Below are 14,094 nucleotides of genomic sequence, written 5' to 3'. Positions count from 1 at the left end.
AAGTCCTCTTCCATGTATAATATACACAAAGTTCCAGTTTATAACTGTATAAAAATATCATTGCAAGGTGATCTCATATATCTAACCTTGTCTCAACGTTTTTCTGAAAGTCTTTGATATGCATAAGATAATCATCTACTAGATATAAGTTTAAAAGATGAAGTTACAAGATACTCCAATATACTTATATCTTTTCCGAATACTACTTGAACTACCACCGTTCAAGTTATAATTAGTTTCAAAAGTTCATCACACTGATGAGACTACAAGATAAGACTTGAATAGATTCAATCTTTGAAATATTTTGAAGGAAATGAAGTTATGATATACTTCATTAAGTCCCGATATATATATACACCTATATATATACATACGTTTCCTGAAAACCTCTGTCATGTAAAGTATGAACAGAATTGCAATATCCAATAAATTTGGAAAGGAAAGAATTTTGGCATAAACCTGATATCTTGCTGATCAGGCAAAGATACCAATAAGTAACATTTTCTACTAGTAGATGGACGAATTCCCCACTGGTCATCACCCTGGCCGCAATAGGACCTTATGCCGGACTGCCACTCAGCCACTTACGCATTTGATGGACTCCCACTGAGCCACTTACACTATCATGGACGCCCACTGAGCCCATGTTGCTTATGCCGACTCGATAGATGGACTTACTTCCCGAACGTTGGGTAAGTAATCAATTCATTTACCAAAACTGCAACCTTGTTGCGAATATAAAATACACCATAGAGCCGGATCCCTCAGGTTTTGAGCGAGTATTTAAATCCCCTTTTTAAAAGGAAGATCTTAAATATAAAAATGAGTTTTGGGATCCGCTCTAACTTTTAAAAATCATTTTGAAGACTCGAAAACACTTTAAAGAGTGTTTGGAGTAATGCTGATTTAATGAAGTAAATCAGTCCCAATATATTTAGAAAATGTCTGAATATTATTATTTAAATAATATTCCCATAAAGAATAATCTTATAAAAATAATTGAAGTAGAAGTTGTAAAACTTTATACTTGAAACGAGTATTAAATAACCAAAGATATACTTATATGAAAGTACTATCTATATTTGAATAATCGAAAATAAGTTTGATTATCGAAACATTATTCTTTAATAAAATAAAGAATATTATTAAATAATAAGCGGAGTCATAATACCTCGAATGAATATTATAAATAATATTCATTAAATAAAATAACGGAGTCATACATCCTCAAATGAATATTCAATTAATAATCATTAATAATATAACTGAGTCATAAGCCCTTGAATGAATATTCGAAATAATATTCAATAATAAAATAAAGGAGTCATAAGTCCTCGGATGAATATTCGAAATAATATTCAATAATAAAATAAAGTTAAAGTTATCGAATAAACCTTATTCGATTAATAGTTTTGAAAACTATAACCATATATATATAAAAATATATATATTATACTCGGGAACATCGACTCCCGGTTTAGAAATATGTTCACCTTTTGATCCCCTACACTAAGGGTAAACTCAATACCGCTTATCTCTAGCATAGGTATTATGCAACTGTAAGCATTTTAACCAACAGATATATAATCCAAGAATATGAAACCGACATGCATATATACCATATCACATGCTACAATATATCGCAAGAATTTGCTAATAACAAATATGCATTTATCGCAAGATCATGCATATACACATATACATCACAACAACAGTATAACGGGTAGAAAACTTGCCTGAGTGCTCCCGGATAGACTTAAGCTTAGAGTGGGTCCGATAACCTATGAACAACAACATAAGTAGGAATTAAACCCCGGTCGCTTAAGAAACTAGACTTTAACCATTTAGAGTCATAACGTTCGCTTTCGCGCTTAACGATTCACTTAAGTCGCTCGAGTACTCTCGGCTCCACCATTTTTAATAAATTAACCATTAAGGGTTTTAAGGAGATTCTTTCGCGAGTACCTTACCAACTGCCTAATCCACTTAACATAACTGTTTCATACCCCAATTAGTCCTTTAAGGTTCTTAACCAAGGTTTCAAAGTAAGGCGAGGGGTAATGGTTCGGTCGCGAAATGCCGTTACTTAAAACGGTCGTTTCTCCTAAACCGTACATCGGAATCAAACGAACTACATATCAAAACGAAGCTTGTAACATGAACTATCTAATCATGGCAATGGTCAAAACCTAACAGGGAGTTCTCGGGTCCTGATGTTAAGAGCAAAAACAGTCTAAAGTAAATCGGACATTACGACGGCTATGTTTACGCGATTTCCCAAATTTTTACCATTCCAAATCATATCAATCCAACTACCAATCAACAACAACTCAAGATACACATCAATGCTACTGATTTCAGTCATAATAAGCTCAAGGATCTCAATCCAATCATATATATAACATCTCCAAATTCAACTAAACTACTTAACAATTAAGCTCGAATAATGCTTATCATTTAAATTACTACTCATCCATCCAAACCATCTCCAAACTTCAACATTCAAACTTATTACTAAAGGGTGTGAAGATTTATACCTTTCTTGGAGGGTGTAAAGTTACTGGGAAGCCTTATGGAGCCTCCTACAAGCTTGATCTTTCCAAAGAAATCAAGAACACAAAGTTAGGCTTTAAAGTTTCTAAAAGTCCGATTGAAAGAACTGTAAAAATGAGGGTCTTAACTTGCTTATTTGGACGAGACTTGTGAACAAGAGTTGTAGGCCATCTCAATACCTTTCCAACGAGCTATAGAACACAACATTTGAGTGAGTATTGAAGGAGATATGGCAGTTTGAAGTTGCTGTGTTTACTTTGGCCGAGAGCTTGATGAAGAAAAGGGAAGAGCTTTTGTGTTTTTTTTGAGATTTGTTTTGATTTGCATTGGTTGGTTGACTTTGTTTTGTTTTAATCATTTTTAACCATGAAAAATTGTGTGGTTATAAATCAACCACACTTCTTTCCCTTATGTCATGCTTTGGTCATCATGTGATGTCACCCTCCACACTTGTCCTCTTCTTGTTGGTTTGATGACATCATCATCCCTAACCTCCTTGATTAACTCTTAATTGTTTGCCTAATGACCGCTGATCTGTTATACGGTTCGCTTAACTTTCGTTTTTGTTTATCGTTTGAGGGATCATACCCGGGATCTTATTACTTAGGTTTCTTTAACCTTTCTCAATACATTATGTTCCTTTCATGATCCTCTCTCTTAATCCTTGAATTTAAATCCTTTTTATTCTGTTACCTTATACTCAATTCTTTTTGTATCTGGTAGATTCTCGGGAAAAATCAAAGTATTCGAATTTGGATTCTGACGATCTTTACATACACTTATTTATCATATAGAGTCCTAATAATATCTCAGAATATCCATAAAAGAACCCCTACCTAGTGTGGCATGAAAAGTTTTCTCATTCAGCAAAAACACTATTCATAAGGGTTTCAAAAATTTTCCAAAAATTGGGGTTATTACACCAAATCTCCTCAACAACTTCACAGTAGATGACTGGAGACTCCGGCATAGCATAACTCTGTTTGCAGCTTCGAATAAAATCCATCATTTTGTGATAGTCTTCAGAAGCAACAATCTCCTTGTTCACGAATAATACGAAGTTGTTCTTTTGATATACAAACCCTGTTTAAGACATGATCTTGACTACTGGTGCCATTGATGTGATTGAAAGTAGTTACAGAAAGAGGGTTTTTGCTTTGGAGACGAATGGAGTTAGTAAAAATTGCTTGAGAAAGATAAAAGTAAAAATGAAAATGAAATAGTCTTTTATACTTTCTCATAAATAAACGGTTAAAAATTTAAAAGTAAAATAAAGTAACCAATGAAATTTGCCTAAAATAGTCGTTTAAAAATAAATTAAACTGTCAAAATTCTAATAATTATCCATCAAAATATACTTACATGTTGTAAGTAAATTCGACAGATGATACATAGAATTAAAGGCTATGATTAAATCAATTCAACGGATGAGGATTAAACAAATATCTGTCGAGTTAAAAAGTACTCGGAATTATACTTGATTTTTCAACAGATAATGAAATTTAACGGATATTCATTTTCGATGGATAATGAACATCTGTCGAGATGTAAATTTTGTCTTAAGCCAAAATTTCATCCTTGACTAGAAAAATCAAATTAGATTCTGGATGCATTTCAAATTACTTAGACATCAAAACAAATTAGGAGTAATTAAGCATACCTAACTCACTTACCAGCCTTGTAAAGGTGAATTCATCAAGTGGCTTGGTAAAGATGTCTGCAAGTTGCTTCTCACTTGGAGTAAAATTAAGTTCCATAGTACCATTCATAACATGTTCTCTAATGAAATGGTACTTGATGTCAATGTGCTTTGTCCTTGAATGGTGTACTGTATTTTCAGTAATAGCAATGACACTTGTGTTATCACAAAAAATGGGAATTTTATCCACCTGTAGACCATAGTCCAACAGTTGGTTTTTCATCCATAAAATCTGTGCACAACAACTGCCAGCAACAATATATTCAGCCTAGCTGTAGAAGTAGAGACTGAATTTTGCTTTTACTGAACCAGGATACTAGTTTATTTCCTAGAAATTGACAGGTTCCTATAGTACTTTTTCTATCAATTTTAAAACCTACATAATCTGAATCTGAATAACCAATTAGATCAAAACTAGAATCTCTGGGATACCAAATGCCAAGTTTTGGTGTTCCTTTGAGATATCTGAAATTTCTTATAATAGCTACTAGGTGAGATTCTCTAGGATGATCCTGAAATCTAGCACAAAGACAAGTAGCAAACATTATATCTGGCCTACTGGATGTTAAATATAAAAGTGAGCCAACCATGCCTCTATAACTTGAAATATCCACAAACTTTTCAGTAGTGTTTAATTCAAGTTTAGTAGCAATGGCCATAGGAGTTTTTGCAGATGTGCGATCCATTATGTCAAACTTCTTCAAAAGATCATAAATGTATTTGGTTTAACTTATAAATATTCCATCACTAACTTGCTTAACTTATAAACCAAGAAAGTATGTTAGTTATCCCATCAAGCTCATTTCATATTTACTTTGCATTAGTTTGGCAAAAATTTTACAAAGTTTTTCATCTGTAGAACCAAATATAATATCATCTACATAAATTTGAACAAGTATACTAGAGCCATTAACATTTCTAAAGAATAGAGTTTTGTCAACAGTACCTCTTGTGAAGTAATTTTATAAGAGAAACTTTGACAAAGTATCATAGCAGGCTCTAGGTGCTTGCTTCAATCCATAAAGTGCTTTCAAAAGGTAGTAGACATATTCTGGAAAATTTGGATCTTCAAAGCCAGGAGGCTAACTGACATAGACTTCCTCCTTTAAGTCTCTATTTAGAAAAACACTTTTGACATCCATTTGATAGACCTTAAAATTGACATGGGCTATATAGGCTAAGAAGATTCCGATGGCCTCAAGTCTTGCAACAGGAGCAAAGGTTTCATCAAAATCTATTCCTTCTTGTTGACAATAGCCCTTAACAACCAATCTAGCTTTGTTCCTGACTACTATGCCATTTTCTTCTTAAGTTTCTTTCCTAGTCTATACTCTTGAGGTTGCATCACCAATTATAAGTTCAAATGGGTGATCTTTAGTCCATTTTTTTTGTTGTGGTAGATTAGTTCTAGATAAAGAGGCCTCATAGTTGTATTGATGTGTGATTGAGTGTTGATTAGAAGAAACTCCCCCAGAGTTTGTGGAACTTTGACTTGAAATTGGGGTTGTTTCTGATAGTGGTCTGTATTGAATTTCAACTCCTATTGATGGCTCAACGGATATTGATCTTTGCCTCTCGACGGATGATGCAGATTATCTCTCGACGGATAATGCACATGGTGTTTCGACAAATGCTGAATTATGTGCTTCATTTGTTACTGACTTTTCTGCATTATCCTTAGAAATTATTTCTTGATCACTTTCATCATCATTGTCATCACAAATTATCTCAATATTGTCAAATTTGAGGCTTTCATGGAAACCTTCATCTTGCAGTCCTTCAATCTTCTTATCATCAAAAAAAACATGTACAGATTTCATAACAATCTTGGTTCTGAGATTGTAGACTCTTTATGCTTTTCCAACTGCATACCCAATAAAAATACCCTCATCTGCTTTGGCATCAAACTTTCCATGTTGCTCAGTTTCATTCTTTAGTATGTAGCATTTGCAGCCAAAGACATGAAGAAATTTTAATGTTGGCTTCCTGTTCTTGAACGATTGGTAAGGAGTCATGCATTTTGCTTGATTGCCCAAAGAAATATTCTGAGTGTAGCATGCAGTATTTACTGCTTCTGACCAAAACTATGTTGGTAACTTTGATTCTTCTAGCATTGTTCTTGTAGCTTTAATAAGAGATCTGTTCTTTCTTTCCACCACTCCAATTTGTTGTGGAGTTCTAGCTGCTTAAAATTCATGCATGATTCCATTTTCTTCACAAAACAACCTCATGACAGAATTCTTGAACTCAGTTCCATTTTCACTAATGATTCTTCTAACTTTGAGATCAGGATGATTGTTGACTTGTATTATGTGATTGATAATGATTTCACTAGCTTCATCTTTAGATTTAAGAAAATATGTCTAAGTGAACTTTGAGAAATCATCAACAATCACCAGACAATATCTTTTCTTTGAGATTGACAATACATTGACTGGTCCAAATAAATCCATGGGCAGTAGTTGTAGAGGTTCTTCAATTATTGATTTAAGCTTCTTTTTGAATGATGCCTTGATTTACTTTCCTTTCCTTTCTGACAGGCACCACACAATCCATCCTTTGAGAATTCCACTTAAGGAATGCCTCCTACCAAATCTTTCATGAATAGTTCATTCATAGTCTTGAAGTTAAGATGGGACAGCTTCTTGTGCCATAGCCAACTTTTATCTTGTTGCTGAAAAGACAAGTGACAGATTCTGCATTTGATGAGTTGAAGTCAGCTAGATACACATTTCCTTTTCTCACTCCAGTGAGAACTACTTTTTTGCTTTTCTTGTTGGTCACAACATAGGCTTCAGAGTTGAATGTTACTGAGTTAGCCTTATCACAAAGTTGGTTGATGCTCAACAAATAATGCTTGAGTCCATCCATTAGGGCAACTTCCTCAATGATGACATTATCTTTAGAAATCAAGTCATATCCCACAGTATAACCCTTGCTGTCATCTCCAAAAGTGATACTTAGTCCAGCTCTCTCCTTGAAATCAATGAGCATGGTAGATACTCCATTCATGTGCATTGAGCACCCACTATCCAAATACCAAAGATTCTTTCTGTTTCCCTAATTTCTTGAAGAACTGACCTCCATTTCATCTGATTTGGCCATTAGGGTAGGTTTACATAGCTTGGTTCATCATCATCTTCTTCCCCATCTGCTACCCAGTCATTTTCCTGAGTCAGGAAAGCTCTTTCCTTTTTTTTGAGGAATTCAAAATACTTCTTCTTATAGTCAACTTGCTCAAAAAAAATTTTCTCAGAATTAAGCTTTCTGCACTCATTTGCAAAATGACCACTCAAGACACATTTGAAACACTTGAATTTGGATTTATCCACCAACATTCTATTTGGATTCTCTAAAATTCTTTTTAAATTTGAGCTTGGAATACCTTCTTGATAGGAAAGCTAGATGTTAATCTATGTCTTCCATTTCATCTTGACTAAGATGATCTTCAAGTTCAGCTACTAGCCCTTTTCCATTGCCTTTACAAACCCTGGAGTTTGGTGCAGATTCCACAGCTTCAACCTTCATATGTTTTCCTCTCTCATGCTCAGCTACCAGTGCTATAGATCCTCCCTTCTTCCTTCCTTTCTCCATTTTCTCATCTTGTTCTAGCTCAAGTACTTAAGTCTTTATAATCCCATACAGTCTCTCCAAGATAAACTCCTTGTAATCTTGTGAGTTTCTGAGACAGTCATAGGCTTCCATTCCTTTGGTAGAGATCTAAGGAACTTCAGGTTTAAATTTTTTGTTTGATAGACCCTTCCATGCAGTTTTAGTGCATTTAGTAGTTTTTGAAATCTACTAAATATGTCACTTAAAGATTCACTGTCTTCACAATGAAAGTGCTCATACTGCCGGATTAGAAGATACATTTTATTTTCCCTCACTAGCGCAGTTCCATCACAAATGATCTGAATTGTATCCCATAAATATTTATCATTCTTGCAGTTAATGACATTGTCAAACATGTCTCCATCAAAACTATTGAACAGAATGTTCATAGCCTTCTTGTCTTTGTGTACTTGCTCAATATCTTCATCTGTCCATTCTGCTTGTGGCTTTGGAATAGTTTGTTCATCACCTATAGCTCCTTCATTATCTGTAGCAGCTTTTCTAGAGACGTGAGTGCCTTTCTCAATACAATCCACATAACTTTCATCTTGAGAGAGAAGATGCAGGTGCATTTTCACCTTCTAGTGGTGATATTTTTCTTTGTCCAGATTTGGAATTTTTACTCCAACATCTTTTCTGCTCATCTTGTTAGTTGTTGTGATCTTTAAACTCTCTGTACTTCAAGAGCTTGCACTGATACAAATTATTATTCCCAAACAATCTAACAAAGAATTACAGAAGAGGGGGTTGAATGTAATTCTGGTTTCTTTTTAATATCAAGAAAAACTCTAAATCAGATATATATATAACAATGTTTGATTAAGCAAAACTGCAGAATAAAAATATTGATGTAATCAAACATACAGTAATTAAACACAAGTATTTAAAAACTTTATGGTGGATTAAACTTATCCACCAGATATATATATTTCGAGAACTTTGTGATACAAAGATTTTACACAGCTGATTACAAGTAGACTCACAAAGAACAGAGAAATTCTTCACAGATACAGCCTATTCTATTTCTCTAATTCAAGTGCTCATTTACTTGATTGTTTTTCTACTTGCTACACTTGGTTTATATATCACCAAGTTATATTATAAAAAGAAAAACTAATAAGAAGAGAGTATCTTAGTCTAATTACATGCTTCTTCATTTCTCAATCCAGCAACTTTGAATATCTTCAAGTTATCATGGAAATTGAAATGCTTCTTTGTTCTCTCAAACCTGTAATAGGCTGCCACATTCCATTTGCATCTATCAACCCATGTGACTGTCAAGTCACTATCAACTGCAATTTGAATTAGAACACCCGTTGAAACTTCACTGGATGATCCGTTGAAATTGTGTTGGATCATCCGTCGAAACTTCATTAGATCATCCGTTGAATATGACTTGGATCATCCGTTGAAACCTTGTAGAATCATCCGTTGAAAGTCTTCCATAGCAGTTAACTCTATTTCACTTATGCAGAATTACAAGGCATCTAATGTATACAATTAGCCAACCTATCTTGCATATCAATCTAGTAGTCAACATGACTTTGAATATCCTACAACCTCTAGATTCTCTAAGGTATTGTATGCAGGAATGTGTTACAAAACTTATTAAAACATAAGCTACACTCTCAACGGGTTTTAGAGTGATCATCCGTCGAGAGCTACAAAAACACTCAATTAAATCTACTAAGGTGTTTTGGTGAACTTATCATTAAGCCTATGACATATTCCTAACACTGGTCTACTAGCAGTTAAATACAGTAAATATCCAATCATTCCTCTATAACCTGAAATGTCTACATTTTTTCCTTTCTTATCTTCATCCAACTTAGTAGCTGTAGACATAGGTGCATATGCAGGTGAACAATCAACCATACCAAACTTTTTAAATAAATCCTTGACATACTTAGTTTGGCTGATGAAGATTCCATCACTCCTTTGACCAACTTAAAGTCCCAGAAAGTAACTTAATTCTCCCATCATACTCATTTCACATTCACTCTGCATGAGTTTTGAGAATCTTTGACATAGATTTTCATTTGTAGAACCAAAAATTATATCATCCACATAAATTTGAACTACGATCATATCAACACCATGATGCTTGTAGAAGAGAGTTGTGTCAATTGTACCTCTAGTGAAACCATGTTTGACCAAGAATTCTGACAGTGTATCATACCAAGCCCTAGGTGTTTTCTTTTGTCCATAGAGAGCCTTGAGTAGCTTGTACACAAAATCTATAAATTCTGGATCTTCAAAGCCAGGTGGCTATTGCACATAAACTTCTTCTTCTAACTCACCATTAAGGAATGCACTCTTTCCATCCATTTGATACACATAGAAATTTGATTGTGCAGCAAATGCAAGAAAGATCCTTATTGCTTCAAGTCTTGCAACTGGAGAAAAAGTTTCATCATAATCAATTCCTTCTTCCTGTGAGTAGCCTTTTGTAACCAACCTTACTTTATTCCTTGTTACAATTCCATTTTCATCCATTTTGTTCCTAAACACCCACTTTATTCCAATTACACTTCTGTTCTTTGGTGTAAAAACCAGTTTCCAAACTTTGTTTATTTTAAACTGATTTAGCTCCTCTTGCATAGCAATCAGGATCAAGTAGAACTTCCTCTATTTTCTTAGGCTCAACTTACAAAAGAAAACATGCATGAAGGCATTCATTTGAAGTTGCACTTCTAGTCCTTACTTCAATAGTTGGTTCACCAATAATTGCTTCTCTTGTGTGACTCCTATCCCATTTTCTGGTGTGAGTTTGTTAAATTGAGTTTTCTGCATTTTCTTCACCATTGGCATGAATTGCGAAATCTTCTCCTCTTTCTCCCCATGAGTTTGTGTTATCCAATTCAGGTGTTTGAGATGATCTTCCATTCTCATGATTCACTTGTTCAGTTATCTCTTCATTCATTCTGTGATTTGTTTTGATTTCATCTTCATCCTCAGAATCACTATCAATGTTGAGATTTTCAAATTTCAGGGCCTCGACTTCATTTTCATCAAGGCATTCCAAGCCTGGATACTTGTCATCATCAAAAGTCACATCTGTGCTTTCCATAATTTTCTTTTGTTCAAGCACATAGACTTCGGAGGCAGTTCTCTCCAATGAATATCCGAGAAAAATTGCTTCATAAACTTTAGAGTCAAATTTTCCCACATAATCGGAGTTATCTTTCAAAATATAACACTCGCTTCCAAACACATGAAGATGCTTCACAGTAGGCTTTCTTTTAGATAAGATTGAGTAGGGTGATTTGCCAAGATTTTTGTTGAAGAGATATCTATTTTGAGTGTAGCATGCAGCAGCGTTGACAGCTTCATCCTAAAAACTTTTTGGCAATTTGGCATCTTGCAGCATTCTTCTAGCAGCTTCCACTAATGTTCCCTTCTTCCTCTCAACAACACCATTTTGTTGAGGTGTCCTAGCTGCTAAAAATTCTTGAACAATCCCCTTGTCTTTGCAGAATTCAGTCACAGTTGCAATTTTGAATTATATGCCATTGTCACTCCTCAATCTTTTCACACAATTCTGATCTTCAGCCAGTTTCTCAATCTTCTTGATGTGTTCAATTATAATGTGTGGAGTTTCATCTTTAAAATGCATAAATTCTACCCATGTGTATCTTGAGTAGTCATCCACCATTACAGGTGTATATTTTTTTCTTGAAATTGATAAGACATTAACTGGTCCAAATAATTCCATGTAAATAAGTTGCAAAGGTGCACTTATAAAATTCACAGTTTTACTCTTGTGACTTGATTTCTTCATTTTTCCTTTTTGACAAGCCTCACAGACCTTATTCTGAGCAAACTCCAGATTTGACATGTCTCTCATTAACTCCTTTTTGACTAGAATATTGATTGCCTTGTAGTTCAGGTGAGAGAGCGTTTTATGCCACAACTTGCTTTGTTCTTCAGATGCCTTGGTGTAGAAGCAACAAATTCCATCCTCATTTGTTGAGTCCATGTCTACAAGAAATAAGCTTCCTTTTCTTACTCCTTTCAGAGCAACTTCATTAGTCTTTTTGCTGATGATTAAGCATTCTTTTTTGTCAAATTTAACATTGAATCCTCTATCAGTGAATTGACTGATACTTAGGAGATTTACTTCTAAACCAGGAACCAATGTTACATCTTCAATGACAATATTTCCATAAATCAATTTGCCATATCCCATTGTGAAACCTTTGTTGTTGTCTCCAAAATTCACTAATGGGCCAGCCGTCTCAGCTATTGAGCAAGATTGAAGCTGTACGTATAATTCAACAATACTGGTTTGGATAACTCAACATAGAACAAGGAATTTGAAATAATCTATGTTCCACTGGAATCAGTACAGATTGTTTATTGGGTATATACACAAAAGGTTTTGTTAGTTGTAGTGAAGAAGACGTCAATAGTGATCCATATGAAGTTCATTAATATGTTCAGACATCGGAGGAATAAGGTTGGAGTCATTCGAAGCAGTTATTAGGATTAGTGTGAAGACCTCAAGGATTCCTAGTGAAGTTGGTTATATTTGGTAGAAGACTTAACAGTGGTTTGTACGGGTATAATACGAAGGCCTGAGAGCGGAACTAGTCATTTGTGAACTAGACCCTTGCACTAGATGTCAGTGATCCTTGAAAGAAACGGAGTATTATTTTTATAAATACTGTTAAGTGGTTTTTGTACTTGAGAAGACTGGAAATATTTTATAGTACAAAAATCCGGAGATTAGAAGGCTTGAATATATTGAAGAGTACATCTCGAGGATTTACAGGATTTATTTTTAATCAATGACTGATTATGCATTAAATGAATAAATGAAAATCAACTCATTAATTTATTTAATTAATATATCAACAATTGATTTTAAATATATAAATTAATATTTGATTTTTAATTTAAATAAATAAATGAAAACTAATATTTCATTTGTTTATTTAATTTTTAAACATTCAATGTTTGTTTATTTATTTAATTTTACAAGCCACTTTGCATGCATGCAGTCAGTTGTGTTTGTTTATCTATTAAACAAAATAATTGCAATCGTTTATTTGTTATTTGAAAATAAAAGAAACTAGTCACAGGTGATTGAATTCGTTGAACAAAAGAAATGCTGTTAAGCTTCATCCACGCGGGACCCACGGAAAGATGCATTCAATTATTCAATGAAAAGAAAAACAACACAGTATGTACAAATAAACAGTAAAATGGCAGTGTTTTTTTGTTGTTCAGTCCTGGTACAACCCGTGCATGGCGCACACCGCCTACTCCCTCCAGTCTCCATGAAGCGTGTGTCTTTCAACTTCCTTGTGTTGCTCTGTTTAAAATTTAGCACGTGGTCTCCTGGTTCATTATTTTGATTGTTAATTAAACAAGCGAATAGGAGCTGCATGGCTAGCAACATGTATTCGAGACCCACTTGTTTGTTTTGAATAATAGAAACTGCAAGTCCTTGTACCCTATATCTCCAAGTCGCAGGTTAGGAGAGATAATGAATTAGAATGAATAAAACCAGGGTTATAAAAATTGGCGATTTTGCCGATTAATCGGCCGATAAATCGTTGTGCGGCAGACTTCCGATCAAATAACCCTAAAACGGCCGGAAAAATGTTTTTCCCCAAGTTCGAGTCAAAATCGGGTCGTAATCGGGTCAAAATAGAAAAAATCGGGTCAAAGGGTATAATATTCCTTCACCATCTGACGATTGATGCTTTATTCTCTCTTTTTATATATGTTGTGTTTATTAATTGCATCTTGTAGATGAATATGCAATAAAGATTGAATTTGGGTCAATTTGAGAACATGATGATGAAATATGGGATGGTTCGGTTGTGTGTAATGAATGATGAACAAGAAGAAAGGTCCCTAAACTGGAGAAGAAGAAGGTGATCGGAAAGAGATGATAATTAAGGTGGTGGGTGGGTGGTTGGTTTGGATTTCAAGGATAAAAAATAGTACAAAAAAGGTGAAATGACTTCAAAGACTTTTATATTTACAGTGTGCGGATGTGGTCCGTTTGATCAAGCCCATAAGCCCATCTCACAGAAATTAACTTAAACTTTTTATATTTTTTTTTGTGTACATCTGTATTTTTTTATAATATTTAAAAATTAATATTAAATATATGTCCGATTAATACTCCGATTAATCCTTCCGATTAATCCCCGATTTACCGATTAATCGCTAATCGGTACCTCAACCGATTAGTTCCGATTTCCGATTTTTTCAAC

This window comes from Apium graveolens, chromosome 4, assembly GCF_009905375.1.
Source record: "Apium graveolens cultivar Ventura chromosome 4, ASM990537v1, whole genome shotgun sequence".
In the NCBI taxonomy this organism is placed as follows: domain Eukaryota; kingdom Viridiplantae; phylum Streptophyta; class Magnoliopsida; order Apiales; family Apiaceae; genus Apium; species Apium graveolens.
Note: the sequence above shows the minus strand (reverse complement) of the source record.